The following is an 11,768-nucleotide window of genomic DNA, read 5'->3' on the forward strand; positions in this document are numbered from 1 at the left end:
GGGTGGAAGTGCTCCAGAAGCCTGGCCGACTCAAGGTGTCAGGTTTAAGCATATGGGTCGAAAGAAAAACCAAACCAAACCAAACCAAACAAAAAAAAAAAAAAAAAAAAAAAAAAAAAAAGCTATCTCCTCCCTCTGTTGGCGGCCTGTTCCGGTGCCCCGGGGCCGCGGTGCCAGGACCGGAGGGGGCGGGCGGCAGGGGCGCGCCTGGTGGGGAGGCCGCGGCCTTGCCCTGCCCTGCTGGCGGCCGGTGCCCTCTCCTGAAGCGGGGAGCCCCGCGGCGCCCCCAGCCCCGTGTCGCCGTGCCCCTGAGCCCGGGCTCGGGGCCCGGTTCCCGGCGGCGTAAGGGGCCACCGGGCCCGCCTCGCAGGCTGCCGGGCCCCCGGGGGCGGCTCCGCCTCGTCTCGGTGTCGCCCCCGGGCCAGGCGCAGCCCGCAGGGGTTCGGCGCCGTCCCTGCGGCCATGAGGGAGCTGGTGGAAACGGAGTGCAGGAGCTCCAACCCTTCCTGAAGCTGGCCGGCCACTTCACGCAGGACGAGGCCTTGTGGCAAGAAGGGCTTCAGGGCTCCCTGGCCTGGCCCTTTGGGGGCTCCTGGAGCAGCAGCCGTATCCAAGCCCCTGGGAGTAGCCGCTGAAGATGAGCTGGTTGGAGAGTTCCTGCAAGAGCAGAATGCCCCTTTACTGTCCCCTGCACCACATCCTTTAAGATGGATGATCTATTAGCCGAGATGCAGGAGATTGAACAGTCAAGCTTCAGACAGGCCCCTCAGCGAGCTCCAGGTGTGGCAGCCTTGGCACTGTCTGAAAACTGGACCCAGGAATTCTTGGCTGCAGCAGATAATGCCGGTGATGTCTCTTCAGATTACAATGAGACTGACTGGTCGCAGGAATTCATTGCTGAAGTGACAGATCCGCTGTCTGTGTCCACTACTGCCAAGTGGGCAGAAGAATAGCTAGAGCAGTCAGAAGAAAAATTGTGGCTTGTGGAATTGGAAGACCAGTCATTGGCAGATAAATGGTATGAGGAATATCAACCTGAAGATGATCTTAAGAAAACTGCTAGTGATTTTCTTTCTAAAGTGGATGATCCAAAACTCAACAGTTCTGAGTTCCTAAAGTTTGTCCACCAGATCGGAGATGGGAGGGTATCGATCGAAGCTAATAAGGTGACCCACAGAGACCAAGATCAGGCAGAGCAATGGGCAGCTGAGTTTATACAGCAGCAGGGGGCATCCGAAGCCTGGGTGGATCAATTTACGCAGTCTGGGAACATGTCAGCTCTTGATACAGAATTTGAGCAGGTAAAGACTGTTGTGGAGTCAGATGTGGACTTCTGGGACAAACTCTGGGCAGAATGGGAAGAGATGGCCAACAGAGATGCAGAGGCTCACCCTTGGCTCACTGATTATGAAGACCTCAGCTCCTCTTCCTATGACAAGGGTTATCAGTTTGAAGAAGATAATCCCATGAGAGATCACCCTGATGCTTTTGAAGAGGGGTGGAAGCGCTTGGTGGAAGGTGACCTCCCCGGTGCTGTCTTGCTCTCTGAGGCTGCAGTACAACAGAAGCCAGATCATATGGAGGCCTGGCAATATCTGGGAACCACCAAAGCAGAGAATGAACAGGAACTCTTGGTAATCAGTGTTATCAGACAATGCTTGGAACTGCGGCCTGGGAACCTCACAGCACTTAGGGCTTTAGCAGTCAGCTTCACCAATGAGTCCTTGCAGAAGCAGGAGTGTGAGACTCTGTGGAACTGGCTACACCACAAACCAGCATATGCTCACCTGCTGGAGAAGGAGCCAGAAGAGAGTGTCTTGGGGACAAATCTTGGGCATTCCAAGTGTGTGTTTGGTTCTCTGCTGTCTGATTCACTTTTTGTGGAGGTCAAAGAGCTGTTCTTAGCAGCTGTGCACAGCAACCCCTCAACTGTTGATCCTGATGTTCAGTGCGGCCTGGGTGTCCTTTTCAACCTTACTGGCGAATACGAGAAGGCTGTGAATTGCTTCAGTGCCACACTTAGTGTGTGTCCCAATGACTGTCTTCTATGGAACAAGCTTGGTGCCACCCTGGCCGATGGGAATCAGAGTGAGGAAGCTGTGACTGCAGATCAGCAGGCACTGGAGCTCCAGCCAGGACATATCTGCTCTCGGTACAACTTGGGCATTGGCTACATCAACCTAGGTGCCCACCGTGAGGCTGTAGAGCACTTCTTAGAGGCTTTGCACATGCAGCAGAAGAGCCGAAGTCCACGGGGGCAGCAAGGTGCCGTCTGACAACATCTGAAGCACCCTTCGCATGGCCCTCTCCATGCTGGGGCAGATTGACCTGTTCAGGGCAGCCAGTGCCTATGATCTTCCCACATTGCTTCAGGCATTTGGCCTCCAGCAGTGACTCTAGGATGGGCTCCCCTGTGAGTGCAGGTTTGGCCCAGCCCAGCAGTGACCTTCCCTAGAAAGAAAATGTTCACTAGGTTTCACAAACATCTTTGCTCTGGTAGGGCAGACCAATGGCAGCTATTTCTTGAAGGACCTCCTGCTGAAGTGTGGAACTTCCCCTACCATTCTGTTGTGGCCTGAGCATTTCTGAGTAGTTCACACTATCATATCCATGGCTGACTTACACTCTGCTAGGCAGAGGATCAAAGTGGGAAAACAGCAAGTTTTGCCAGAGTGACCTGCAGTAGTAAACCAGCGTGGCTTTCAGACATTACAACAGCCATTCTGCAGAGACTACCTGCTGGACATGTCTTGAAGGCTGGTTGCTTTGGTGGGATGGGATTGCCATTTGGTGAAGCATTGAAAAAATTTGGTTTTCAGAAGAGATCCTAGCACTCAGACTTGAAGTAATGCAATAGGAATAAAAGCCTAAATGTAATCTCTCAGAATATAGTGAGGAAAGGGTCAAGTCTTAATCTTTCACTTGGTCGTCTGTCATTGTTTTTCCTTTGTGCAGAAGTTCCCCATCTTGTCTGTACTGAATCTTGTTAATTATCAATATCTGTATATAATTCTGTTGGAGAAATTTGAAAAAAAAATAATAAAAAAATACAGAAAAAAAATGCAGTTTCCTCACGAGGGGGAGTGGAGAGGCAGGAGCCGATCTAGTCTCTTTAGTGGCAAGCGATAGGACCTGTGGGAATGGTGTCAAGCTGCGACGGGACGTTCAGGCTGGATATCAGGAAGAGGTTCCACCGAGAACCCTCTTCACCGAGAGGGTTGTCGTGCACTGGAACAGGCTCCCCAGGGGCGTAGTCAAGGCACCAAGCCTTTCGGAGTTCAAGAAGCGTTTGGACTGTGCTCTTAGTCATGGTCTGAATTTTTGTGTAAACCTGTGTGGTACGAGGAGTTGAACTCGATGATCCTTATGGGTCCCTTCCAACTCAGGATATTCTATGATTCTATTTTTTTAAACAGTTTTCTTTTTGCTAATTGTCTGATTTGTTAAACTTCTCTCAGTGTACAGATATGGTGAAAACGCTAAGCCATTCCTAACTCTGTTGACAAGTCTCCTTTCCCTAAAACACCATTATTTCTTTACATTCACCATATTTCCCCAAGGTAACGTCTCGCAGGCTTGTGTGCCCAGCAGAGGTATGGAAAGCTGCTGTGAGGTGCTAGACATGCCTCCACCACATGCAGTGGGACGGGGTCCAGACCGCCTCCTTACACACACTGATGTTTTCGCTTATCAGGCACTGGTGCTTTTACGACTTCTTCTTTCCCTGAAGCAATCACTGTTGCTTTTGGAGTCGATCTCTGAACAGATGGAGTTTCAGAGGGCAATAAAGAGGAGGGGGCCTTGCTGAGAGGGAGCGGGGAAGCTGCTCCAGCAGAAATCAGAGAGAGGTGAGGGGCTGGTGCCGGAGAGAAGAGGTTGGTGTGAGGGAAAGCAAAGCAATTTCAAAGGGCTCAGACCTTGAAAACCCAGGGGCTGATGTCGGTGAAGACAGGTTTGCACTCAAAGAGTGGAGAAATGTGACAGAAGTGTAATGAAATGACTGCAAGGCAAGCACAGAGGCTCATGAAAGAAAAGCATGAAAGTTGTTGTTCTCCTCAGACTGACCTTCAAATGTCATGTCTCATCTCCACCATCTCAGCAGCAGTCAGATCCGCTGCTGCTTTGCAGCCAAAGGGAGCCAGACTCCCCCGTGCTGGTATTTATGAAAGGGCACGTGTCCAAGTGGCAACAGGAAAGCTGGCCACCAGGGAGATAGCTGACTGCAGGGAGGATGCCAAGTGAATGAGACATGCCACGCTTCTTCCAGACCCAACAGCTCTCACACTGTCTCGCACCCTCCCCATTTTCTTCTTCCCTTGTCAGCTACCTTTACCTTCACCCTTTCTTCATTTCTTCTTCCTGCAGTTAAGTCTGTTTGTCCCATCTTCTGGAAAGCACAGACGTGGAGAACCATCAAACACTGGCTGCCTTTGACCACAGTTTGTAATTCCATCCTGGCTGGCTCAGTGTCACAAGTCATCTTGTGAATCTCCTCCTGTTAGCGTGTAATATCACCTTCAGACTAGTTCCTCTAACTCAGAAAATACCAAGACTTCATAAAGGAACAAATTGAACTGGATCTCCTACCCTCCAGCAGGCTGGAGCCTAATAGAATTGACAGAGAAAGATCCTAACGGGCATCTTTTCAGTTTCTCAAAATTATTATTTATTTATTTATTTATTCTGCTGTTAAAGTAATTCACTGAAAATGTTAAGCCTAAGAGAGAAAGGTTTGCTCTGCTGCTGAGCCCATCATGCATAGCACAACACTGCACAGCCCAGGAAGGTAGAAAATCTTCATTCTCTCATGTTGGATCTATTCCTGAAATCTGCAGGTTTCTTTTTAAAGCTCACTTTGTAGTTGTCATCGTAGTCCAAGCAGAAGAGGCAGATGTGGTAGAAAAAGGTGTGAGGACTAGGAAGACAATGAGAAAGAAACTTTCCTCATGAGAGGCTATTATAGAGCCAGCTAAAACAGCACATTCATTCCTCTCTGCATTACTGTGTGTCCCAAAGCCAGTTTCTTTGCATGTCTTCCCTTCCTTTCCTTTTACTACAAATAAATACTGCTGTCTGTGTCATGCTGTTAATTTTTAATATCCTATTTAAAGAATTAACATATTTTTAATAAAATCTCCCAATTATTTATCCAAGAAAATTAACGAAGTAAAGTGTTCAGCATATACTGATGCAAAAAGTGACTTTCTACACTAACATTTTCCAGCCTCCACTGCTGGGCAGCAATTTCTGTTTTAAAAATAATGTTTCTTTTGTCAGCTGCATTCTCACTTATTGACGTTGAAATGACTTATGGCAGAAATGCATACAATGGTGACATTGTTATGTTTAACTGCCTATTTTAGCTATAAGCTATAGAGCTTTATATATTCTTATGCTAACAATATTGTTTGGCTTGCTTTTTTGTGGGTAAGCTCTTGGTTTTGGGTGACTTCCTTTACCTTCTCTCTCTCTCTGTAACAAACATGTTTGTTTTTAAAGCTAATCATTAAAGTCACTGTATAGTTTTTGCTGAATTGGAACACTGGAAGTTTAGCAATTCCTACAGCTTCTTATTTTCCTTCTGCAATGTAGCAACCCACTTTTGATATTCTGGTCTATCCCCTTTTTTGTATCTATTTGTTGAAATGAAGCTCAAAAAGTTATGATCTCTGTGGCAAGGCTGAAGGCCAGTATCTCAGCTTCCTCAAAAAGAATTCAGAGACAAGGTTAACTTTTTGATCTTGGAGCTATGATTCAAACCATTTTATAATTTTCTCACCAACAAATGCCTTTTCTCCATCGCTTTTATATCAAACAGGTGGCACAAGTCCATGTCCTACCATAAAATATCCCAGTATCTCCATTGCAAGTGGAAGAAAAAAGTGAACAGCTGAAAGAAAGCAGCACTATGTTAAATCAGATGAAAACTTGTGCCTTGAAAAGGAATTGTATGCAATTGTATATACTTTCAGAACATCCTCAGGGTCCCTCTGACCCACCTGAGTGATATAAAGGCACTCTGACACCAACTTCCCTCTTGATTTTGTTCTTCTGATTAAAATCTTACCACATCATTTGCATTATTTTATAAAGGAGTTCATTTTTGTTCTTGCCATTCAGAAAACTAAGTTCTCCTGCTTGTGGATTTTCCCCTACACTGAGCAAACTGAAATTCATTCCAAGTAACCAATTTCTGAAATTAAAGAAGCCCCAGTTAAGCATTATTCCCAAATCCTCTTGAAGGGAGAGAAAAAAAAATATAATATCTTTGCTTTAAGAAAAATGGGTGATGCATGAAATTGAAACTAGCTTTGCTGGATGAGGTGATGAGTAAAGATGAAGCACTCCTTTGTCTTCTGAGGGGAGCAGCAAGCAGATCAGTAAGACTGACCCTTTGGTCTCTTGAGACTGCTAATAAGAATGCCCTGCCAATTATTGTCTTTTTCTGCATGGAGTTTTTTTTTTCTTTTTTTTTTGTTTGTTTTGTTTGTTTGTTTGTTTGTTTTCGGTCTGAGACTGGATTTGCAGTCTTCCCCAGGTCACTGGGAAGCAGCAAAGTCTTATTTGATTGATTGTGCACTGGCATGAGGTTCTCAAGGCTGGGGTCTAACTTGTGCTCTCATTTTCACCTTGCCAGGTCACTCTTGTGCCACGTCAGACTTTTGGGTTTTAGGAGGAAGTTATTTGCACTAGAACACTGTTGTGCCCCCACAGACATAGCTAACATTATTGACTCTCCCCTCACCTTATCTTTCCAAATTCACAATTTCCTCTGAAGAGATTTATACCTAAAATTTTGAAAAATCTCTATCATTTCATTTACTATTTACCTGTGCTAGTGGATCTAGCTGAAATTAAAGATCTCTTTGTTCTTAAACATGGCTCAGTCATAGTCAGAATCACTCCCTAAATTTAATACTTCACAGATTAATAAGGCAAGACAGACCAAATTGGTAAAGTGTGAAGGCAAGTAGCTAATAGGCAAAATGTGAAGGAAAAACAACTTTCTTCAGATTGTAAAGCAGGTTACTGCCAGAGACAAGGACAGAATCCACTGCTCTTTAACCTCACTCTACTACTTTCCCCTTTCATATATCACCCACATTCTGGGTGAAAAGAAACAGTTGATTTTAATAGCTATTTTTCTGCAAATACAGTAGGAATAATGCAAATAGCAAATATAGCAAATGATAGCAAATCTCACTTAAACCTGAAAATTCAGCATTCCAGACTACCATACAACAGCAACAGACTATTCAGTATAAAAACTTCATTTAGAGTGCTTGGAGTGCTTGAATAAATAAGTTTTATTTATAGATCCTTTTCACTTTTATTCACTTTATTTACTATTTACTAAAGAATAATTTTAAGTTGGATTCATACAATTCACACTGTTTCCTCCAAGGACAGAGCACTGATGCTAATTTTTCTTCCCTCTTTCCAAATCCTCATCCTCTTTCCACATCCCCGTATTTGTTGAGCTGGCAAATGACAACATTTATGTTAATTGGCCATCTGACACACCCCTGGCTGGCAAATTGGCTGCCACCTCTTGGCATGGGTGAATAAAGTGCTGAGTGGTAACTGCCTTTCTTTCCATATAGCACTAATCTGAGTTGCTGATCTCTAACCTAGAGCCAACTTTCACAATCCTTGTAGGATGGTCTGTCCATCTGACAAATTTAGTTGAATACGACCAAGTGTTACCAGGGAGCATGACTGGCAAGACACTGTGGCCACGCAGATGTCTTTCCTATAAAGCTGTGCTAAAAAAATGTCTGATGGCAAGTCTAAAATGCACTTTGTGGGAAGGTAAGGGTCTGTCCCACTTAAGGCAATGAAACAAGAGTCATTGCCAATCCAAAGGTCATCTGATGGCATTGATTACAGGGTTGTCTTAGGCAAGTGAGCAGTGCTGAGGGGCTTTATAGGTAAAAGGGAGCATTGCAGAGAAAGTGATCTAGAAAAACCAACACTCATACAGACTCCCAAATCATCATGTAAGAGAAAACAGGCAACAGCAGTTTAGATTTAACATCTCATTCCTTGTGAATCTGCCTTTTACAAACACATTTCATAGTCTCTGTTCATCGAAAATTAGTTTCAGGCCTGTCAATGACATTTGCTTCATAATGTAATTTAAAAAGAAAAAAAAAAAAAAAAAAGAAAAAGATTTGTGGCAGAGATGGTAGAATCTGTACTGCAAATCATCCCAACCAATTTCTCTGAAACAAGCAAGAACAAACACGCATGATATTTCTTAGCATTGCTCCATTGTCTGCTATTGTCAGAATTACCATGATGGGAGAGAGGCAGGGAAGGTATTCACACTATCCCCACTATCCCCCACAGTCTGAATTAGGAGGTTAGACACCCGGAATTCCCTTATATAGTCAGTGGAAAGACAGATTCCTCCAAATGCTAATTCAGAGCACCCCAGTGCATGGCTTCGTGGGATCAAGCATGCCTGATGCTGTAGTAGCAGTGCACTTCCCTTCCTCCCTGCTCCCAGCCAGGCACTGACACTACCAGCATTCAGTCTCTCACACTCTGAGCTACTGCAGTCAAGAGAAAACTAAGCCAGGACTAGGAAGGATGGACTGTTTCCTGAGTTAACTCAGTGTCCAGAAGGGGAAACCAAGGAGCACTGGCAGAAGCGAGGCAGCCCTCCTTCTCTAAGTGGCACCAAGCTCTTGTATTGCCTGTGGGTCTGCAACTTACCCAGGGAGCTTGAGAACAGAATTAAACTCAGATACCTCAGCTCATAACCTAAAATTAGGTATTCTGAATATGCTCTATTGTGCCAATAAGATGGTAATTAATGTCCTGCTAGAGCCTAATGATACCTTTCGGTTGGCCCTCTCTACATCAACTTATCTTCTCCACTAAAAACTCCATTCTTCCCTTTCCCAGCAAAAGACCCATAAGAGGGGTTGGTTATTAACATTATGTCTTTATCTACCTCTTTTTTTTTTTCCCCATTTAATTATACCTTAGGTAGCTTCAAGTGCAAAACTGTTGCTGGTTCCCCTTGCATTTATTCCTGGATGGTTTCATCTTCCACCAAAGAGAGAACCAGTGCTGTACACCTAGAGGTAGTGAAAAAATTGAAGTCTGATAGATGTGTGGTGTCCATGTATTCAGGGTTAAAATTTAGGTTAAGAAAGTACTCTACCTTCCAGTGAGATTGGCAGGTACAATTGTCTGGGGTGTTTTCTCCTTTTCTCCCTTCTCTTCAAGTACATCCATTTCTTGAGCTTCTCTGTTGCTGAGTAGATTTCCTGCTGGATCAAGCAAAGGCAATAGTGAGGGTCTTGCTTGCCCTGTTCTCATGGTGGTTTTTTTTTTGTTCGTTTGGTTGGTTGGTTGGTTGGTTTTCCTGTGGGTCTTGGTCTTCTGTTCATAAGAGGGCACTGGGGACTGTGTAGTGGTTTGGGCAGGCAGCATTTTTAGTGAAGTAAGCAATCTGCTCAGTGCTTGCAGAAACACAGCCTCAAGGACCATATCAGTACAGGAAAGTTTTATTTTCTTGTGCACCCAAGAACTGCTAGGAGATGTATTAATTATGTTGAGCTCACGCAGCACTTACCTGACCTTTCAATTACTTGGTATCAACCTGGTACTCACTGAACTCCTATTTAGTGAAAATATGGACTAACACAGCAATGTCAGGAGTGATTCTGCATCTCAGCTATGTGCAAAATCAAAAAGTCACCTATTCTGCCCAGATTATGTCTTTCCTGCATTGATCCTTTGATATTTTCCTGTGCAACCAGGAAGGGAGTTCAGAGCACCTTGGCTGTGTGTGTATCCACAACATCCTACAGTCAAGAGAGGATCAATCCAAGGGTTTAATCTAGTGTCATTTTAGAGATGGAATGGTGTTTGAGAAGTCCCTAAAGTTCAGCAGGTAGAATATGCAGGTTACCCCTGTCCCCTTGGAGTTGCAGCTGGGGCCAGACAGAATAGCCCAGGGTGGCACTAAGCACTTAGGTTGAGCTCCATTAATTATTCTCCCTATGTCTTTCCGTTAGCCTCAAGGGAGTTGAGAACAAGCCCCAGATCTCTGAAGAATTATGGCATCTCTCACAAACTACTGAGTGAAAACAGGTGGCAGTGGTAGCATGAAACTGAAGCCAGCTCTGGCTTACCTGGACCTAGACAAGAATGGACTTCCCATGTGTTCAGGAGATTTTTCACAGTAAATAACAAAACACAGAGATCCTCTGCCTAACCGTGAATGGTACTTCTATTTACATCACTCAGGGGCAGGACCAGCTTAGGGCTAGGAGCAGGGCAGGTAATTTCGCTCAGCTACAGTAGGTAGCTGGTGTAGTTGCACTGTTTCCAGACCTGAACTGCCTTTGCATGACTTTCATCAGCTATTCCACTCCCAGGTCAGCTTTCCAAGCTACCACCCTGTCTTGCACAGCACTTGGTGTACGGGTTGGCTGAGGTGGAAAGCCTCCTGCTCTCCCACAATCCCTGTCCACAAGGCGTAAGTCCAAGCTCAGCCCTGAAGTTTGGGTAAGATGTTGCAAGGTGCCTGGAAAAAGAGGATTTCTTCTCGTAGAAGAGCTTACTTTTATTTGTCAATATACTTGTGCTTCCCAAATAAAGGCATTTTATATACCATGAGATGGTTGTTTTCCCCCTCCTCTTTTCGTTTAAGGGCTAATTCATACGCAAGCTAATTTGTTCTGGCTATTATCACAATTTATTTCCGTTGCTACAGGGCAGCCAATAACTTTAATAAAGGAGGTTCCAGTTACCCAATCTTCCCAGTTAATAAACTGCATTGAAATACCCAGAATGAATTGGCTCCCACATGCTACAAATACAGAAAATTACCATGGTGCGGTGTTATCACTACCACACAGGTACAATTAAATGTGTGTTATGCATGGAGCTGCACAGAACATTACCAGTAACATCAAATGCAATTAAAAAGGAACTATTGTGTTGCTCCATCTGAAAAATCAGCCTGTTTGTATGTACTTTACACTGGATTACTCATTGGATAGGGCAATATTGAACCGTTTGGTTCATTGGATTCACAGGAGAACACTAAGTAAACAAAGAAGTATAGCCTGCCAGGGACATGGTTAATAGTGAGGAGGTGAGGCCTTCCTCCTTGGGTGAAAGCATGAGATATTTATTTCCTGCATCACTGGAACACTATTTGTTCATTAATGCTGACCCTATTGGATATAGGCACCGTTCAGAGGGTCACAGGTTTTGTTCAGCCATGTGCATGATCCTTCTCCTATAGAAGTGACAGTTTTATACAAGTCCACTGCTCTGTTTAATAGATCATCTTCCCATCACGTTATGCTCTAGTTCTCCTCCCTTTATCTTTAAATCTTTAAGTCTCTACTTTCTTTTTATAACCCTGTCAGCCCAAAGACACCCCCCAACCATGCGATTGCTACATTAGAACTGCTAGTATCTTCCTGTAACTCTTTTCTTTGAAATAAAATCCTCTCTTGAGAACTATCCCTATATTAAATAAATATGAGCTCAATATTTTGATTACTTTCATTTGGTGATTTGCTTACAGTGCAAAACTGCAGTATGTTTGGACCAAATTCAGTGGTGACTGCAAGATGAAGAAAATACTACTAAGTCTCTGTAAGCTGCACTAATCATCCTTATCCCAATGTGTAGAGACTTACCAAGTCACGACAGCATTAGGGAGGGAATCTCTGAATCACAGATATCTTAAAAGACAGCAAAAAATGAGATAGATTTCTGGTGTTGGATTTTTA

General features: G+C 44.4%; 1 pseudogene; it reads left to right on the plus strand.

Moving 5' to 3' along the window:
* Positions 1 to 324: 324 nt before the first annotated feature.
* On the plus strand, positions 325 to 3,027 carry LOC121071366 (annotated as a pseudogene).
* The last annotated feature ends 8,741 nt before the right edge of the window (positions 3,028 to 11,768 follow it).

Source organism: Cygnus olor, chromosome 5 (assembly GCF_009769625.2).
Source record: "Cygnus olor isolate bCygOlo1 chromosome 5, bCygOlo1.pri.v2, whole genome shotgun sequence".
Taxonomy (NCBI): domain Eukaryota; kingdom Metazoa; phylum Chordata; class Aves; order Anseriformes; family Anatidae; genus Cygnus; species Cygnus olor.